The sequence below is a fragment of the Vigna unguiculata genome, chromosome 10, assembly GCF_037176805.1.
Source record: "Vigna unguiculata cultivar grain cowpea cultivar isolate G323 ecotype 2 chromosome 10, ASM3717680v1, whole genome shotgun sequence".
Classification (NCBI taxonomy): Eukaryota; Viridiplantae; Streptophyta; class Magnoliopsida; order Fabales; family Fabaceae; genus Vigna; species Vigna unguiculata.
This window is the reverse complement of record NC_140801.1, coordinates 11,114,269-11,132,659: the sequence shown is the minus strand read 5'-3', so window position 1 is coordinate 11,132,659 and position 18,391 is coordinate 11,114,269. Positions and strand designations below refer to the sequence as shown.

The 18,391-nt window shown below is 40.7% G+C and overlaps 1 pseudogene; it reads right to left on the bottom strand.

Annotated features, from left to right (window-relative positions):
- Positions 1–1,079: 1,079 nt before the first annotated feature.
- Positions 1,080–8,283, bottom strand: LOC114165237 (uncharacterized; annotated as a pseudogene).
- Between the last annotated feature and the right edge of the window lie 10,108 nt (positions 8,284–18,391).

The following is an 18,391-nucleotide window of genomic DNA, read 5'->3' as shown; positions in this document are numbered from 1 at the left end:
ATTCCATCGGAGAAGGCCTTGATGTAAACAAGGAAATCAATGACCATTCCATTGGAGAGGGCCTTGATGTAAACAAGAAAATCAATGACCATTCCATCGGAGAGGGCCTCGATGTAAACAAGAAAATCAATGACCATTCCATCGGAGAGGGCCTCGATGTAAACAAGAAAATCAATGACCATTCCATCAGAGAGGGCCTTGATGTAAACAAAGAAAATCAATGACCATTCCATCGGAGAGGGCCTTGATGTAAAGAAAAAAAATCAATGACCATTCCATCGGAGAGGGCCTTGATGTAAACAAGAAAATCAATGACCATTCCATCGGAGATGGCCTTGATGTAAACAAGAAAATCAATGACCATTCCATCGGAGAGGGCCTTGATGTAAAGAAAGAAAATCAATGACCATTCCATCGGAGAGGGCCTTGATGTGACATAAGAAAATCAATGACCATTCCATCGGAGAGGGCCTTAATGTAAACAAGAAAATCAATGACCATTCCATCGGAGAGGGCCTTGATGTAAAGAAAGAAAATCAATGACCATTCCATCGGAGAGGGCCTTGATGTAAACATAAGAAAATCAATGACCATTCCATCAGAGAGGGCCTTGATGTAAACATAAGAAAACTGAGGGGAGAATGTCTATATATGAAAGGAGAACCCGAAGCTTGATTTTGATGTGTCAATAAACACTGCTTGAATGCTTAGCCGACAAGATTCAATCTTTAGGCAAATGATGTAATGCAGTGAGGATGCATAAATGCATGGATGCATGGATAAAATTCACATGAAGCTTTATTTTTTTTGCCTTTTTATTTACTAATTTTTTTCCACGACACCCTCCAAAAATGAGTCTGCTCTTAGTGAATGTACCCGTGATGCCTCGTTAGTATGCACATACTTTTATTCCCTTCTTTTTTGTTCATTATTCTCTTTACGAACTCAGTGTGACATTCATTGCTTTAAATTTATGGAGAGAACTAAATGGTGTTTATTGAATGAAAAACAAAGCAGAATACAACAAAATTTGGAGACAATGCCAATATCCCTTAGTAGCACTTCCTATCAAGGAATCATCATGTATAAAATTTTTTGACCGCATCAGAATTGACCGGTAACGGTAGCTCCTCTCCATCCATTCTTGTGAGAATTAGTGCCCCACCAGAAAATGCTTTCTTCACCATATACGGGCCTTCATAATTTGGAGTCCACTTGCCCCTATGATCCTTTTGTATAGGTAAGATCTTTTTCAAGACTAGCTCGTCTTCATGGAACTCTCTAGGGCGCACCCTCTTGTCGAACGCCTTTTTCATCCTTCTTTGGTATAACTGTCCATGACACAATGCTGCTAGCCTTTTTTCCTCAATGAGATTAAGCTGGTCAAATCGGGCCTGAACCCATTCTGCATCTTCCAACTGGGTCTCCATTAACACTCGTAGGGATGGGATTTCTACTTCGAAGGGTAGTACTGCCTCCATTCCGTACACCAGAGAAAAAGGTGTTGCCCTAGTTGATGTACGTACCGAGGTGCGATACCCGTGCAAAGCAAAGGGAAGCATCTCATGCCAGTCTTTATATGTGACCACCATTTTCTGTACAATTTTCTTGATATTCTTATTAGCAGCCTCGACTGCCCCATTCATCTTTGGACGATAAGGAGAAGAATTATGATGTTGAATTTTAAATCCTTCACACAATTCGGCCATCATTTGATTGTTCAGATTGGTGGCATTATTAGTGATTATCTTGCTAGGCAACCCGTACCTACAAATTAACTCTCTTTTTATGAATTTAGTCACAACTTTCCTAGTCACACTAGCGTAGGAAGCAGCTTCCACCCATTTAGTGAAATAATCAATTGCAACTAGAATGAAGCGATGTCCGTTTGAGACTTTTGGCTCTATAGCTCCGATGACATCTATCCCCCACATTGAAAATGGCCATGGGGCAAACATTAAGTTTAAAGTAGTGGGTGCCGTATTGATATTATCTGCATACTTCTGACATTTCTCGCACTTTCTCACGTGCGTGCAACAATCATTCTCCATAGTCAACCAAAAGTAACCAGCCCTCAAGATCTTTCTAGCCATCGAGTGTCCATTCATGTGTGTGCCGAAAGTTCCTTCATGAACTTCCTCCAATATTGACTCAGCCTCTTTTGCATCCACGCATCGAAGGAGAACCATATCATGATTTCTCTTGTACAACACATCCCCACTCAAGATAAAATTTGCAGCCAACCTTCTCAGTGTCCTTTTATCATTCTCAGATGCTTCTTCAGGGTATTCTCTGGTTTTTATATAGCGTTTAATATCAAAATACCACGGCTTACCGTCTAACTCTTCTTCGATGAAATGGCAATATGTTGGCCCTTCATGGCTCTTCATTTGGATCATCGGCATTACCCCATCCTGATTAATCTTAAACATCGATGATAAAGTAGCTAAGGCATCTGCCAATTGGTTATCCTCTCGCGGAATATGGTGGAATTCAATAAAATCAAAATACTCCACCAATTCCATGATATAAGTTTTATAGGGAATCAACTTCTGATCCCTAGTTTCCCATTCTCCCCTTAGTTGATGGATAACCAACGCTGAATCTCCATATACATTCAAAAATTTCGCCTTTGACTCAATTGCGGCTTGGATGCCCATAGTGCATGCTTCATATTCAGCGATATTGTTTGTGCAATTAAAACACAACCTTGCTGTCATCAAAATGTATTGGTTTTCTGGAGATATTAGTATTGCCCCTATACCATGTCCCATGACGTTAGAAGCCCCGTCGAATAATAACGTCCATTTCTTTATGTTCTCATCTTCTTGGTCATCTTCAAACAAGGCCATGATGTCCTCATTAGGAAATTCGGGTTGCATCGACTGGTAATCGTTAATGGGTTGTTGGGCCAGATATTCAGCCAAAGCACTACCCTTGATGGACTTCTGAGTGACATACACAATGTCGTATTCTGACAATAGCATTTGCCACCGGGCTATCCTTCCAGTGAGAGTGGGCTTTTCAAAAATATACTTGATAGGGTCAGTCTTGGATATCAACCAGGTAGAATGACTCAACATGTATTGTCTTAGACGATGGGCAGCCCATGCCAATGCGCAACAAGTTCGCTCTAAAAACGAGTATCGCTGTTCACATTCCGTGAACTTCTTGCTCATGTAGTATATGGCATGCTCTCTTTTTCTAGTTGCGTCATGTTGACCCAACACACAACCCATTGACTCATCGAGTACCGTCAAATACATAATGAGTGGCTTCCCCGATTCGGGTGGGCGTAACACAGGAGGATCTTGTAGATATTGTTTAATTTTGTCAAAAGCAGCCTGACAATCTTCATTCCACTTAACAACCTGATTTTTACGCAATAGCTTGAATATTGGTTCACAAGTGGCAGTCAATTGGGAGATGAACCTAGCAATGTAGTTCAGTCTGCCCGAGAAACCCCGTACCTCCTTTTTTGTATTGGGAGCAGGCATTTCGATTATCGCACGCATCTTGTCGGGATCGACCTCTATCCCCTTTTGACTGACAACAAAACCCAACAACTTTCCCGATTTCACACCGAATGTGCATTTAGCCGGGTTTAGTTTAAGTTTAAATTTCCTCAATCTCTCATACAATTTCCTTAGGTTGAGGATGTGTTCTTCTTCTGACTCAGAATTGGCGATCATGTCATCTACATAAACCTCGATTTCTTTGTGCATCATATCATGAAAAAGCGCCACCATGGCCCTTTGATAGGTTGCCCCAGCATTCTTAAGCCCGAAAGACATCACCTTATAGCAAAATGTTCCCCACAATGTGATAAACGTAGTCTTTTCCATATCTTCCGGTGCCATCTTAATCTAATGATATCCTGAGAAGCCATCCATAAACGAAAATAGTGAGAACTTGGCCGTATTGTCCACTAATGTATCGATGTGCGGTAATGGGAAGTTATCTTTTGGACTCGCACGGTTCAAATCTCGATAGTCAACGCACATCCGAACCTTCCCATCTTTCTTGGGCACTGGTACAACATTTGCCACCCATTGAGGGTATTTTGCCACAGCTAAAAATCCAGCATCAAATTGCTTTTGCACTTCTTCTTTAATCTTTAATGACATTTCTGGTTTCATCCTTCTTAGCTTTTGTCTGACTGGAGGACATTCCGGTTTGAGTGGAAGCTTATGCTGTACTATATCAGTATCTAAACCAGGCATATCATTGTACGACCAAGCGAACACATCCCTAAACTCCTTTAGCAACGCACACAATTCTTCTTTCACTTCTTTCTTCATACTCGTGCCAATTTTCACTTCTTTCTTTTCATCCCCCTTGCTCAGGTCAAACACTTCAACATCTTCCTGATGGGGTTTTATTTCCCTAGATTCTTGTTCCACTAATCTCATTAGTTCAGGGGAGGGTTCTGAATCACCTTCATAATCATCTTCCATATTATTGACAGGGTGCTCGAAATTAGGGGTATCGACATTGTTATTTTCAAAACATTCATTATCATATCTGCATTATTTGAGTTTATAAGAAAAAGATAAATAAACAAACAACAGTGAAAAATGCAAACAAAGATAATAAAGGTAGCAAACACAAATTGATTATCACGCTGAGCATAAAGGAAAAGGTGTCATCCCGTTAAGTCATGAATCCTAAAGCTCTGGGTAAAGCAATAGGATAAATTAAAAACATTACATTTTAACCAAATTAAACATCACGGGTAGATCCAAAGTCTCCCAATTGTTGAGTAGCGCATTTGGAGCACAAGGCTGCACAAAAATCGAGCTTTCAGGTTCATCTTCATCTCTAACAGCTGCTATCTGACTAGTGTTGATCCATCCCGCACTGCGGAAGCTATCTTTGATGTCGCAGATGTGAATCTTTCCTAACCCTAGTTCTTTTCCTTGGATTCGAGACACACCGCGCTCTCTCCTTTCTTCCGCCAGCCTCCTCTTATCCTCTCTAGTAGGCTTGTATCCAAGGTCGTATTTATTCTTTTTCTCGGTGACTTCTAAAGGATACATCAATCCGTGCTCGTACTTGCCTAGCCCCTTTCCGTACTCATATCCCTCTTTCAACATGACCTTGGCTGACATAAGGGAAGTACGCGACAAGTGTGGGTTCATTGGAAAGGGCTCCACATAGGCATTTCCCACAATTTCCAAAGATTGGAAGGCTGTCTCGAGGGCTTCCTCTGCTGCTTCAATATAGCGAGAAGATGAAGGCCCACTTACTAAAATATCTTCCTCCCCTGAAACAATCACTAATTTGTCACCCATGACATATTTTAACTTTTGGTGCAAGGTTGAAGGTACCACGCCCGCTGAGTGAATCCAAGGACGACCTAACAAGCAGCTGTATGCTGGAAGGATGTCCATCACTTGGAAAGTTATTTGAAAGACACATGGCCCTATTGGATTGGCAATTCTACCTCTCCCATTACTTCTCTTTTACTTCCATCGAAAGCTCTCACTTTCATTGCGCTTGGTTTCATGTGAATACGTTCACACGGTAGCTTTCCCAATGTTGTTTTCGGCATTATATTCAGGGAAGATCCATTGTCGATCAATACACGTGCTATGACATGATCCAAGCATTTTACAGAGACATAAAGGGCCTTGTTGTGCCCCCTCCCTTCAGTAGGTATCTCCTCATCGGTAAATGTGAGGTAATTGTTGGCAGTGATATTGTTAACAATTCCCTCAAAACTATCCAGAGAAATATTTTGCTCCACATGCGCTCCGTTGAGTATCTTCATTAACAACTTTCTATGAGAGGTTGAATGCATGAGCAGTTCTAAAAGTGAGATTCGAGCAGGCAGGCGATTCAACTATTTTACCACTTTATACTCGCTTTGTTGTATGAACTTCAAGAACTCGCAAGCCTCCTCATCAGATACTTCTTTCCCATCGTCTTTTCTTAGATCCTCGTCGATTTGGATGGTCTTCCCTTTCAAGAGTTCCTTAGCCTTTTTGGTATTCACTGATTCGCTATTGCCAACTCCATCTTTCACCAAGTTTGGAGGCGTAAAGATTCGACCACTCCTCGTAATTCCACCGATGCCTGATATATTTTTCACGACTGACTCACCACTGCTAGGTTGACCACCTACCCGTTGTTCCTCACTCAACACGTATGCACCATACTTCCATGGGACAACTTTCTCACTTTTGTAAGGAAATGGGGAGGGTATTTAGATAATAATAGATTGCCTTTCTTGAATTGTCGGGGTAGAGGTGGATCTAGTGAAATGAATCACCAATGACTCTGGTAAGTCACACTGGGTTCCGCACCATCTTGTGCAAATACTTCATCTTCCATGTGCCCGTGACATACTTGCACAAAGTTTCTGTCTATAAGATTTTGTAGAACATCCTCGAACTCGGTGCATTCATCGATAGAATGTTTAGCACTCGAATGGAATCCACACTTTTCACTCAGGTTACATTCCCCTTTTAACAAACCCAATTTCAATAGTGTCTCAAAAACAAACTGCTTGGAGCTTCGAATTTCACTCACATCCCTCACCAAGCGGTGTTTCTTAACCTCAATGGCATTTGTCGAAGGGTTCCCAAGATAAGAAAGGGGATTAGCCTCAACACTGGGCTTGTCTTCGTGGAACTTTATCCATCTTGAGTTGATTAAAGCTTCCACCTTGTGTTTAAGGGACACACAATTCTCAGCAGAGTGACCAACTCCCCCTCCGTGATAATCACATTTGGCATTTGGATCATAATTCTTGGGGAACGGAGGTTGCACAGGCTTCATCGGACAAATGGCCACCAAACACTTTTGGAGGAGATGAGGCAACAATTCCGTATATGACATAGGAATAGGAGTGAAACGAACGAAGTTCCTCTCTTGATTCCTCCTTAGATTAGCGTTTTGTCCCGCGTTTCTGTTGAAATTCGAGTTTGGTTCGGTTTTCCAAGCATTATTTGGAGCATGTTGTGGTTGATAAAGATTCGACGGTTGATAAAACCCTTGCTGCTGAGGTCGTCTTTGATGAACAGACACTGCATTGGCCACATAAGGAGGTTGGTTCAAGTGTGGTCGATAATTATGTGTAGGAGCCCGACTTTCCCACATAGGCATCACTGAGGCCGCATGTACTTCCGCTTCTTTCTTCTTTCCGGGAATAAAATTGGGTTTCTTAGGAGTTGCAGCCGCGAATGGGCCATATGCAATCTTTCCACTTTTTAACCCGATTTCTATTCTTTCCCCTATGATAATGATATCAGCGAAATTGGAAGACACATTCCCCAACACATGCTCATAAAATGGTGATTGCAGCGTGTTTACAAACGTCGCCACCATCTCCTTATCAAGTAGAGGTGGCTCAACCTGAGCAGCCAACTCTCTCCACCGTTGTGCATATTCCTTGAAGGACTCAGTATCCTTCTTGACCATGTTTTGCAATTGCAATCTATCTAGCGCACTATCTGTGTTGTATTTATACTGTTTCACAAAGGCGTCGGCCAAATCCATCCAGGAATGAATTCGAGATGGCTCTAAGTGTGTATACCAATTCAATGCTACCCCAACCAGACTATCTTGGAAACAATGTATTAGCAATTTTTCATCATAGGCATAAGCAGCCATCTTTCTACCGTACATTGTCAGATGGCTTTTAGGGCATGTGGTGCCGTGATACTTTTCAAATTCTGGGACCTTAAACTTGTGTGGTATCATCACACCAGGAGCCAGGCTTAATCTCGCCACATCATCGAACCCATAGCTTCCACCACCCTCAATGGCACGAATCCTTTCCTCGAGAATGTCAAGTTTACTTTTAGCCCCATCAACAACAATGGACATTGCTTGGACTGTAGCGTGTGGTACAGCTTTAGTCGCAGCATCTGCATCGATGAAGGTTTTCGGAGGCTGGGGCGCCACAGTCATCCTCGGTCCTGTGAATGTGACTGTCTCATTCATCTCCGCTCCTGTCACGGGTGTCAAAGCTAACATCGACCCTTGAGTACCGTTCGATAGCGTGTTGTTAGCTGCAGGAAAAGAGAAAGAAGTTTGTTCTGCAACTGAATATTCTCCAACTGGAGGAGTGTATCCCGGAGGCAGACCGTACATTGGGAACGGAACTGACGCGCCTAGAGGCATACCATAAGAATGAGCATTCTCCTCGACCCTAGCGGATGAGGTCTCCCCTGAAGCCTTCAGTGACTTCAAAGCCTCTAGGATTTGGCCCACTTGATCCTTCAGCTCGTTAATGTCAGCCTTCACAGCTTCATGGGCTTCTTCCCAATCTTCCATGCTTCTGTGGTTAGCTCGTGTGCGATAAGGGTGTCGTGGAAATTTTGCCGTCGTATTTGATTTTGCTCTATTATTTCATTAAGTGAAATGAATTATGAAGAATGAAAAGAAAGAAAATGAATGCACAACAGTTACTCTAGTCGGAAATTTTAAAGCTGTGAGAGCCTTAAGGTAAATATATCATAGAAATTAACACGAAACTGATACAACCCAACCATTAACAAGTCTTCTACATTCATTAAACGATAAAAGAAAGAAAACCTATTCCCTAACCCTGACTATCATGCTCTTCATCTCCCTCATCAACTTCTTACAATGATTAAAGAAGGCTTCAATCTCCCTTGGCGGATTGAAGATCGGTAGTGCAGCCTCTGCTTCAGCTAATAATCGTGGGATTTCTTCAATTGCTCCATTCGCCAAGGCAGCTAGCTGTGAGAAACATCTCTTCCAATGTTCTATAGTCATTTCCTGCTCGGCTGTGTACTCATTCATCCGACTGATCACCTCTCGATGTTCCTTTTCCAATTCAGCTCTATGCCAACGCTCCTCGTCCATCTTCACCTCATAAGTTGATACCACCTCCCTCATTTGTCGTTCAACCTCACTGATTCTCATTTGGGCATTGTGCAACCGTCTCCGCGCTTCAGTTTTCTCTCTCTTAAATTCCTCACACAACTGATCCCTTTGGCGCTTAGATGCTGCTGCTGCATCTCTCTCGGTCCCTTGATTTTAATGCGGTGCTTGCTGCGGCCAAATCCTGTTTCACTCTGAAAGCATGATCTCGTTCTTCTCTTTGTTGCTTGAGAATCCCTTCATACGCCTTTGCCATTTCCTCATTATCACGCCTCAGATCCACATGCTCACGTCGGAGACTTTGAAGCTCGTTAATTAATTTGGCATTTTTTAGTTTCATCTTCTCGATCTCTTCTTTTAGCCCTTTAACCTCCTCAGACTCAGCAGGTTCCAATCGCTCCGGAGCAGGGGAGTATGATTTGAAGGGTAACTTGATCATATTAACCCTTTCCAGAATCCATCGTCGGTAAGATATTTTCCCGTCTATTACCCATGGCCTTGGGTCTTTTTCTACGCGCAGAACCTCACCCCAGGCACTCCTAACTCGTCGAATTAGATCTTGAGAAATTCCTTCTTCATAATAAGTCCATATGGCAACCAGAGATTCTGGAGTTGGAGAGCTCTTAATTGGACACCCAAACTGTCGTTGAGCCAGAACAGGGTTATAATTCACACAACTTCTAGTGTCTATCAAAGGGACGTTAGGGAAATCCCCACAAGAAATGACATGCGACTTGGGCAGCCCAGGGACACACCATCTAATCTTTCCCCCATTCAAACCTGCACAGAATTGGGCCCATTCTTTCGCCCCTCGAATTTCAACGCCGCCATGTGGCAATTCCCCAATCTGACATTCAGCATTTACTGTACCCAATCGGACTCGGGATATAAACCATACATACAATATAGGTACACAACATAACATCTTCTTCCTCTTGAGTGCGTAGCACAAATTCAAACCCCCGTACACATCAGCTAGAACCGTAGTGACTGGGCTTTCTGAATGAATCTTGTAAGCGACAAACACATCGATGGTCGCTTGATCAACAAAATTCTCCATGTTAGGGAAGAGCACGACTCCATATAGTGTGAGAGCCAACACATCCATGAACGTCTCCCCTATCTCTTTCTCAGCCAAACGACGCAAGTGCCCTTCTAAATACCCTTGGGGGATCCCCTTCGAGTTGCCCTTGGAGGCCATTTTACTCCCTAGCTCAGCAGGGTGTACCTTCAAGATTCCTGCCAACGAGAGATAGATGCTCGTTGCTCAGAATATCTGTAAGGGACTTTATCTTCCACCGACAAACCCAAAATCTTCTCGAACTCTTCTACTACTGGTGCCAACTGAAAATCCTGGAAGGTGAAACATCTGAGCGGCGGATCATAGTATTGGGCCAAAGCGGTGACTGCCGACGCATGGACTTCCACATTCAACAACCTCAATAAGTTCCCATACCGCTTCTTGAAAGCATTCTTCTGTATAGTCTTCATTTGTTGCACTATTTCCCTTAAACCATTCAGATTGCTATCTATAACCCTGATAGGTAACTTCTTCTTCAAGGCATCTGACCCTAAATTCCCTCCGACTTGAAATCCCATGTTAATTTCTTTTGTTTCTTTTTTTCACAAACTCAATCACAGCCTTAAAATTTCTGACCTAGAATCACAGGAAATGTTATGGCATGGCATGACAAAATACATGTTATGCATGAACAAATAATCAAAATGCATGTATGATGATGCCGTGAAAGAAAGTACAGACACATGACTTCATTCCTATTTCAAATAAAGCGAGAAAATAAGATGAGAATTAAGGTAATGCACATGTCTCCCCTTGTGCCTTATCAGAGGTTCGATGCCTAATGGTCCTAAGGTAAAATATATGTGCTCGCCAGGATAGTTCCCTAATACTTAAGGGTCAAGGTCACTAGAGCTATGGCCTACTTCTAGGCATTTCCCACAACAGTTGGTAGACAACAAGATGTGGGAGTACCAACGAAGTAAACAAACTCTAGCTGGAGTTCTCACAATGACCACTTGGGAAGTTCATCCACTGTGGCACTGCTACACAATGCCCTCTAACTCCAAGTTCACAGACCCGGGTATAGGGCCCCGCTCATGATATGCACAAAGTGTGTGTGTGGAGGGAGGATGATGCATACCATAACCCCCACCTGCAAAACAACCAGAAAACTTCCCAAGCAGATATATAGCAAAATATGCGAAACAATTTACACACAATCATTACAAGAGATAGATATAAACAAATTAAAATAGAGAAAAGAATATACAAATAAAAAAATAGAGACAAAAAATAATAATAATAAGATTAAATTATACTTTTAGTCCCCATTTTCGTAGCAAAATTTGAATTTGGTCCCTCAATTAATTTTTATCTCAATCTGGTCCCTATTTTGGGAAATTTTACCCAATCAAGTCCTTTCCGTTAGTGGTGGAGTAACGGTGTTAAATGGGGTGCCACGTGTCAGCTTCTAGATTTTTTGAATTTTTTTATTTTTTTTTTGATTTTTTTTTGAATTTTTTTTTGAATTTTTTTGAATTTTTTTTAAATTTTTTAAAAAAATTACAATTTTGCCACGTGTCAAGCTAACATCGTGCCACGTGGCAGTAACAGTGCCACGTGTCACTATTTGGGAGGTGTCATTTTCTCATTCTCAATTTGGTCCCTCTTTTATTTTTTGTCTCAATTTAGTCCAAATTTTTGTAAAAATTATGCAATTTCGTCCCCCTCCAAATTGAAACAAAAATTATAAAATGTTATACAAATATTTTTATTAAATGATTTTTTTATTCAAATTGATATTTTTATTATATATTTTCAATAAAACCAAGTTTCTTTAAATTTGTTTCACATTAAATTTTACTTAAAATTGTTTTCAAATTTTAAATTTATTTGCTTTTATTGTTACATAAACTAGTTAATTTTTCTTAAATTATATAATTGTTATTTTTATACTAACTAAAATATTTGTATAGAAATTATTGAGTTTTACACATTTTAAAAATATGCAATTATTTAAAATATAAATTCAAATAAAACACAATATTAAAGTACAATGTAATAAAATATCAATATAATTTATGAATTTTTTATTAACATTATTTTCTATTAAAAACTTTAAAACAATTTTAAATAAAGTTTAACGTAAAATATAAATTAAAATAAACTTAATCTTGTTAAAAATATTTACTTGAAATATCAATTTTGAAAGAAATATTTGTGCCTATTTATATAGAAATTAAATTTGGTTTCAATTTGGAGGGGGACGAAATTGCATAATTTTTACAAAAATTGGGACTAAATTGAGACAAAAAATAAAATAGAGGGACCAAATTGAGAATAAGAAAATGACAACTCCCAAATAGTGACACGTGGCACTGTCACTGCCACGTGGCACTATGTCCACTTGACACGTGGCAAAATTTTAATTTTTTAAAAATTTTAAAAAAAATAATAAAAAATAAAAAAAAATTCAAAAAATAAAAAATTCAAAAAATTCAAAAAATTCAAAAAATCCAGAAGCTGACACGTGGCACCCCATTTAACACCGTTACTTCACCCTTAACGGAAAGGACTTGATTGGGTCAAATTTCCCAAAATAGGGACCAGATTGAGATAAAAAATAATTTAGGGACCAATGTGGAAAGTTCAATGTGGTACCCGAACTTTAGGAATGTTCAATTTGGTACCCAAATTTTCTAAAGAGATTCAGGGTTATTTGGTACCCAATTTGGTCTCAAATGGAAGATGACGAAATTGGATGATTTTAAAAAATTGGGGTACTAAATTGAACCAAAAATTTAAATTGGGGTACTAAATTGAAAACAACTATTACACTGCCACGTGTCATGCTTGTAAGCTGCCACGTGGCACGATGATAAACTGACACATGGCAATTTTTAATTTTTTTGAAAAAAAAATTAAAAATAAAAATAAAAATTTCATGGCTTGACACGTGTCCTGTACGGACACGGTGTTAACTCCAACTTAACGGAGAGGACCAAATTGAATCTGTTTAGAAAATTGGGGTACCAAATTGAACATTCCTAAAGTTCGGGTACCACATTGAACTTTCCGAAAAAGTTTGGGTACCAAATGTGTATTTATACCTAATAATAATAATAAAATAAAAGAAAGGGGAAAAAAAAAGAAATCAAAGAAAATAAATAAATAAATAAAAGAAAGAAAAAGGGAAAACCACATTCAGTCCGCATATCTAATTAAATAGCTTGACTCTCTAGCTTCCCCAGTGGAGTCGCCAGCTGTCGCAACCGGAATCGCGACGGGGAGGCGAACCGAAAAAAGAAAACGGGTTTTAAAAAGAGATTGGGAGTCGCCACCACAGTTATTTTTTGGAAAACTATGGAAAACCATAAAAATAAAACAAGTTTGCGAAAAACCATATTTTGGATTCGGGAGTCGGTTACGCGTAGGGAAGGTGTTAGCACCCTACCGCGCCCGCCCAAGGGCGGTACCTTTAATTAAAAATGCAAAGTTGATGTGGTTTTCAAAATATTAATTTTCCCCAAAAATAATAAGACAAAAATATTAAAAAGAAACAAAAATATATTTTTTTAATTTTTTGGGCCCGACAAGGATTGACCTTGGTCCTACGTATTCTCATTAAAAATGAGAAATTAGGGTTACGTAGTTCTTTAAAAAGATATTTGAAAAAAAAATAATTTGAGAAAAAAGATTTAATTTTTTTAGAGGTGAACCTGACAAGGACTGGCCTTGCTCCTACGTATCTCACGGTGGAGAATCAAGGATAACGTAGTTCTATAAAAGATATTTGTGGGAAAATGTTGATGTTTTTTGTATTTTTGAAATTTTATATTTTTTGGTATTTTTGAATTAATTGAAAATATGTGTCACACGACGCGAGCGGTCGGATGGACACTAAAAGAAAAAGAAAACTATTTTTCGATATTTTCAAATTATTTGGAAGAAAGTGTCACACGATGCGAGCGGCCGGACAGACACAATAAAAATGAAAGAGAACCTTTTTTATTTTTCTATATTTTAACTTTTATGATTTTCAAATATGTTTGTTTTCCCTTTTTTTTAAAAACAAAAAAAAAATAGATAAATTTATAAAAGGATGAAATTATTTAAGAAGAATAAAGGTGGGAAATAAAAAAGTAAGGGTGCACGAGTAATGTGGGGTGCACAAAGCAAATACAACAATAAGCCCAAAAACAATAGACAAAGGCATGGGGTGCAAGAGTATCACATGTGGGATGTGCATGAAGTAACAGGTGGGGTGCGTGCAGTAAATAAAGGGGTGTGCTAAGGAAACACAAAATGGAGGTGCAGGAAATTAAAAATGGGGGTGTACGAAAAGAAAGGAGGAGGGTGTGGTTGAGGTAAAAGAGGGTTCAAGGCCTGCTGCCCCTTTTTATTTTCAAAAAAACCCTAACAGAAGCCAAAGCTTCTTCCCCTCACCATGGCATCTCTTCTTCTCGACACCACTAACACAGCCCCAGGCCTGGACGCACGTCCGCCTTAGCCGCCACCAACGACCTCCGCCGAAGGCTTCACCGGCGACGCCGTCACCCTTCACTCCCCTTTCTCGCGAAATGCTCCTGCACCGACGTCTCCTCCACTTCCCAGGAAATATAAAACGAGACACGGCAGCCACATCATCGTCGCCACTTGCCCTCACCGGCGACGCCTGGAGCCGACTGTGTTGCTCCTTTTCCTTCTCGCGCGAGCCGCCGCCGTTGGGTTCGCCACTGAGCGCGACCACACTCCTCTGCTCGAACTCCGACGACGCAACATCTGTGGCCGCCACCGTGAACGCCGCTACTGCCGCGACGAGACGTGCCACCGGTGATGCCAAGCTTCCCGATGTTCGACTATCCCCTTCCGCAACCATCACGCGGCCACACTCCTCCGTTCACGCGACCACAAGCGACCATACTCCCGTTCAGAGCTTCGAATCGCCAGCGGCGAGGTCGCCAGTGAGGATTTCTCTTCTCTTGGTCTTCTGCTTCTACTTTGTATTGGGTTGTTATAGTGTATTTGAGTGCGTGACAGTGATGATGATGAATGTGATTCTGGTTTGTTGCTTGTGTCGAAATGGTGATGTGATGTTGAGATGGTGGCTCTACGAAAGGGGTATGCTGTGGGAGTGGGAATGTTGCGATGGTGAAGGTGAAAGTGTGCGAAGGGTCTCAAGTGGTGCCAAACTAGGATGAAGACTTGTGGGATAAAACTTGATCTGTGTGTGCGTGCGTGCTGAGTTTGGTATTTGTTTTTTTTTTTATTTTGGTTTTTTATGCAGGTGAATGTAAAAATGACGATGGAGGAGTCTTGTGTTTGTAGTGCAGTATAAGAGTCCAAAATTGAATATGCTGTTTGGTGATGAAGGTTCGTTAATGGCGGACGGGTTTATGATGAGGGTGATGATGGGAGAGTTTGTGTTGATGACCGTGTGAATACTACTTTTGGGTCTATGTTTTATTTTCAGGTGTGACATGAAGATGATGGTGAAGTGTGTTTGGGTTCTGGTTTGACAATTTCTTGCAACTAGAAGGTGATGAGGGAAAGATGTAGGTGGCGAGAGAGATTGAGGGTGAGGTTATTTTCCAGCACTCATTCGGGCAACAGTAACACCCAAACAAGAACATATCTTAACAATGGCAAATAAAATAAAAAGAATAAAAAAAAATGTGTTCTGTTCTTTACTGTACCCAGGTGCGATGGGAATAAACAAATGAATAACAGACATCAATATCAAATCACGTTAACATAAGCTCTAATTCATACACCCATGAACATCAACAACAACATCAAGTTACGGTAACATAAGCTAAGGAGGAGTTAAGAACACTTACCGGGAAAATGAAACTTAATGCGCTAATAGTTTGCTTCCGTTTTCAAATTTGACTCCTTCTCTCCCTCACTGATTTCTAGTGCCCAAACCCCTCCCTGTAGTAATCCCAAAAAAAAGACCCCTCCTCTCATGAATCTTCCCCTTTTTATTATGTAAGCCTCTGCACCTTCCAATTTCGAAATTTGGGACAAGGCATCAAACACATCACCAACTCCGTAGAGTATCCACAGACCAATAGATAAGCTGAAGCTGCAAGCAATGTCATACTGGTCGAGCTGTGAAAATGATTAGATGGCACGTAGGGCCGTTGGCCAGAAGATTTGTTGGAAGTATTACGGGCCTTTAGATGCACCCCTCAATCCACCACTAATGAATCCCCTTTTAGCTTGGTTTACGGTGCGGAAACAATGACACCGATTGAAATTGGTGAACCTTCCTTACGCTGTCAAGGATACGATCCTAACCAAAACCAATAGAATATGTGCACCCACCTAGACCAATTAACTGAATTACGAGAAAAAGCACATATCCGGAACATAGCGGTGAAATAGAGAGCGGCCACGAAATACAACTCAAACCTATGCCCACGAACGTTCGTTAAAGGAGACCTAATTTGAAGAATGACCAGTAACGCAAGAAAAAAGGACAACAAGTTCTCAACCAATTGGGATGGCCCATATCGAATACGAGAGGATGCTGGAGGAGGCATATACAGACTTGAGCTACTATTAGGAGAAGAGATACCGAACACGTGGAATGTATCTCACCTAAAGGTTTACTATAGCTAACTTGGTCAATGTAATGAATACAGCTTGTAACCCTGGGTCTACTATTTTTTCTCACCTAGCATTTTGTCCCTAAGGAGGGTTTTGGCCAAGGAGTTTTTAACGAGGCACCCAAACTCCATGAATAAAGCAAAGGGTTTTTCTTATATTCAACAGATACGCAAATTACTCCCTAAGTTCCCCACCACTTACAACGAGTAAGCGGCCTGGGTCGAACACAAATTATTACGTTCCTCTCTTAAAAAAGTTCCCCACCACTTACAACAAGTAAGCGACCTTGGTCGAACACATTATTATGTTTCTCTCTTAAAAAAGTTCCCCACCACTTACAACGAGTAAGCGGCCTAAGTCGAACACAAATTATTATGTTGCTTCCCACCATCTACAACAAGTAAGCGGCCTGAGTTGAATATCAAAACGATTGCATTATTCCGCTAACAAATCGTTACAAGATTTTCTAAAAATTTTCCCACCACTTACAACAAGTAAGCAGCCTGGGCCGAATATCAAAATTGTTGAATTATTCTGCTAATAATCGTTAAAAGATTTTCTAAAAAGTTCCCCATCACTTACAACAAGTAAGCGGCTTGGGCCGAATATCAAAACAGTTTCATTATTCTGCTAACAATCGTTAAAAAATTTTCTAAAAAGTTCCCCACCACTTACAACAAATAAGCGACCTGGGCCGAATATCAAAACAATTGCATTATTCCCCTAACAATCGTTAAAAGATTTTCTAAAAACTTCCCCACCATTTACTGAAGTAGGCGGCCTGGGTCAATGATGAGTTCAAATTTTTGTCCTCATTTAATGTTTAAATTTGGGAATTTAATAGAATTTTTGTGCTTAAGGATTGATTTAAGTAGGATTTGTGATTATTGGATTTATTGAGTACGTAAGTTAAAAATGGCATAAAAATTGATTTTAATTGCATAAAATATTATTGGATATTTTAACTTTTGTTAATGCAACTGAAGTTTAATTTGGATCATTAAAAGTGTTGATTTGAAATATTCAAAGTTACAAAATAAGTCCAAAATCAGGAAGTTTTGAAAAAGAATAATCCAGGAGCTAAATGCACCCCAGTTTTATTTTACACAGTCCTTCTGCAAGTGGACCACCTAAAAACCTGTTCTGCACCCATGGTTTCTACTAAGTTACACCCCTCCTACCACTTAAACTCCACTCAACCAGATCATGCCATGTGGCAATCCTCCACTAATTAATTTGTCCAACCACATGATGACACGTGTCATGATTCTCCACTCACTAAACCAGCCAATTAGAGCTTGCCACGTCATCATCTCTTTCCATCTCCAAAATAGAAACCCTAGCCTCCATCTCTTCATACTATCGCACCTGAACCTCGCTGGCAGCCGCCGCAAACTCTCCGGCCACCATGGAATCAAATTCCATCTCATGCATCTTCCTCGCGACGTCAACCATCTTGCACCTTGCATCATCTCCAACCTTTCAGCCACCACTGTGTCCAAATTTGCCACCATCCTCCATGTCGTCTTTCGTCTTCTCATAGAGCAACACCAACACCTGTAACTGCACCTTCGAGCCTCCGCATTCCGTCATCACTCACTCCACTCATGGAAGGCCGTTGGCAACGGAAGTATGACCAACATTAGACCTGCAACAACCATCGCACACCAAAACTATCCCGACCACTGCACCTGTAGTCGAACTCCATTGACGCAGATCTGCCTTGCGCCACAATAGCCTCTTCGCTCACGCTGTAGCAGAACAATGGTACCTCAACGTCGCGCCTTCAACCAACACAGATCAGAAATGTGGAACAAGTCGCCATAGAAGCACGACTTGTGAGTTCATTAACGCCAGCAGCACATAAACCACGAGCCTACAACAGAGTGTCAACAACCT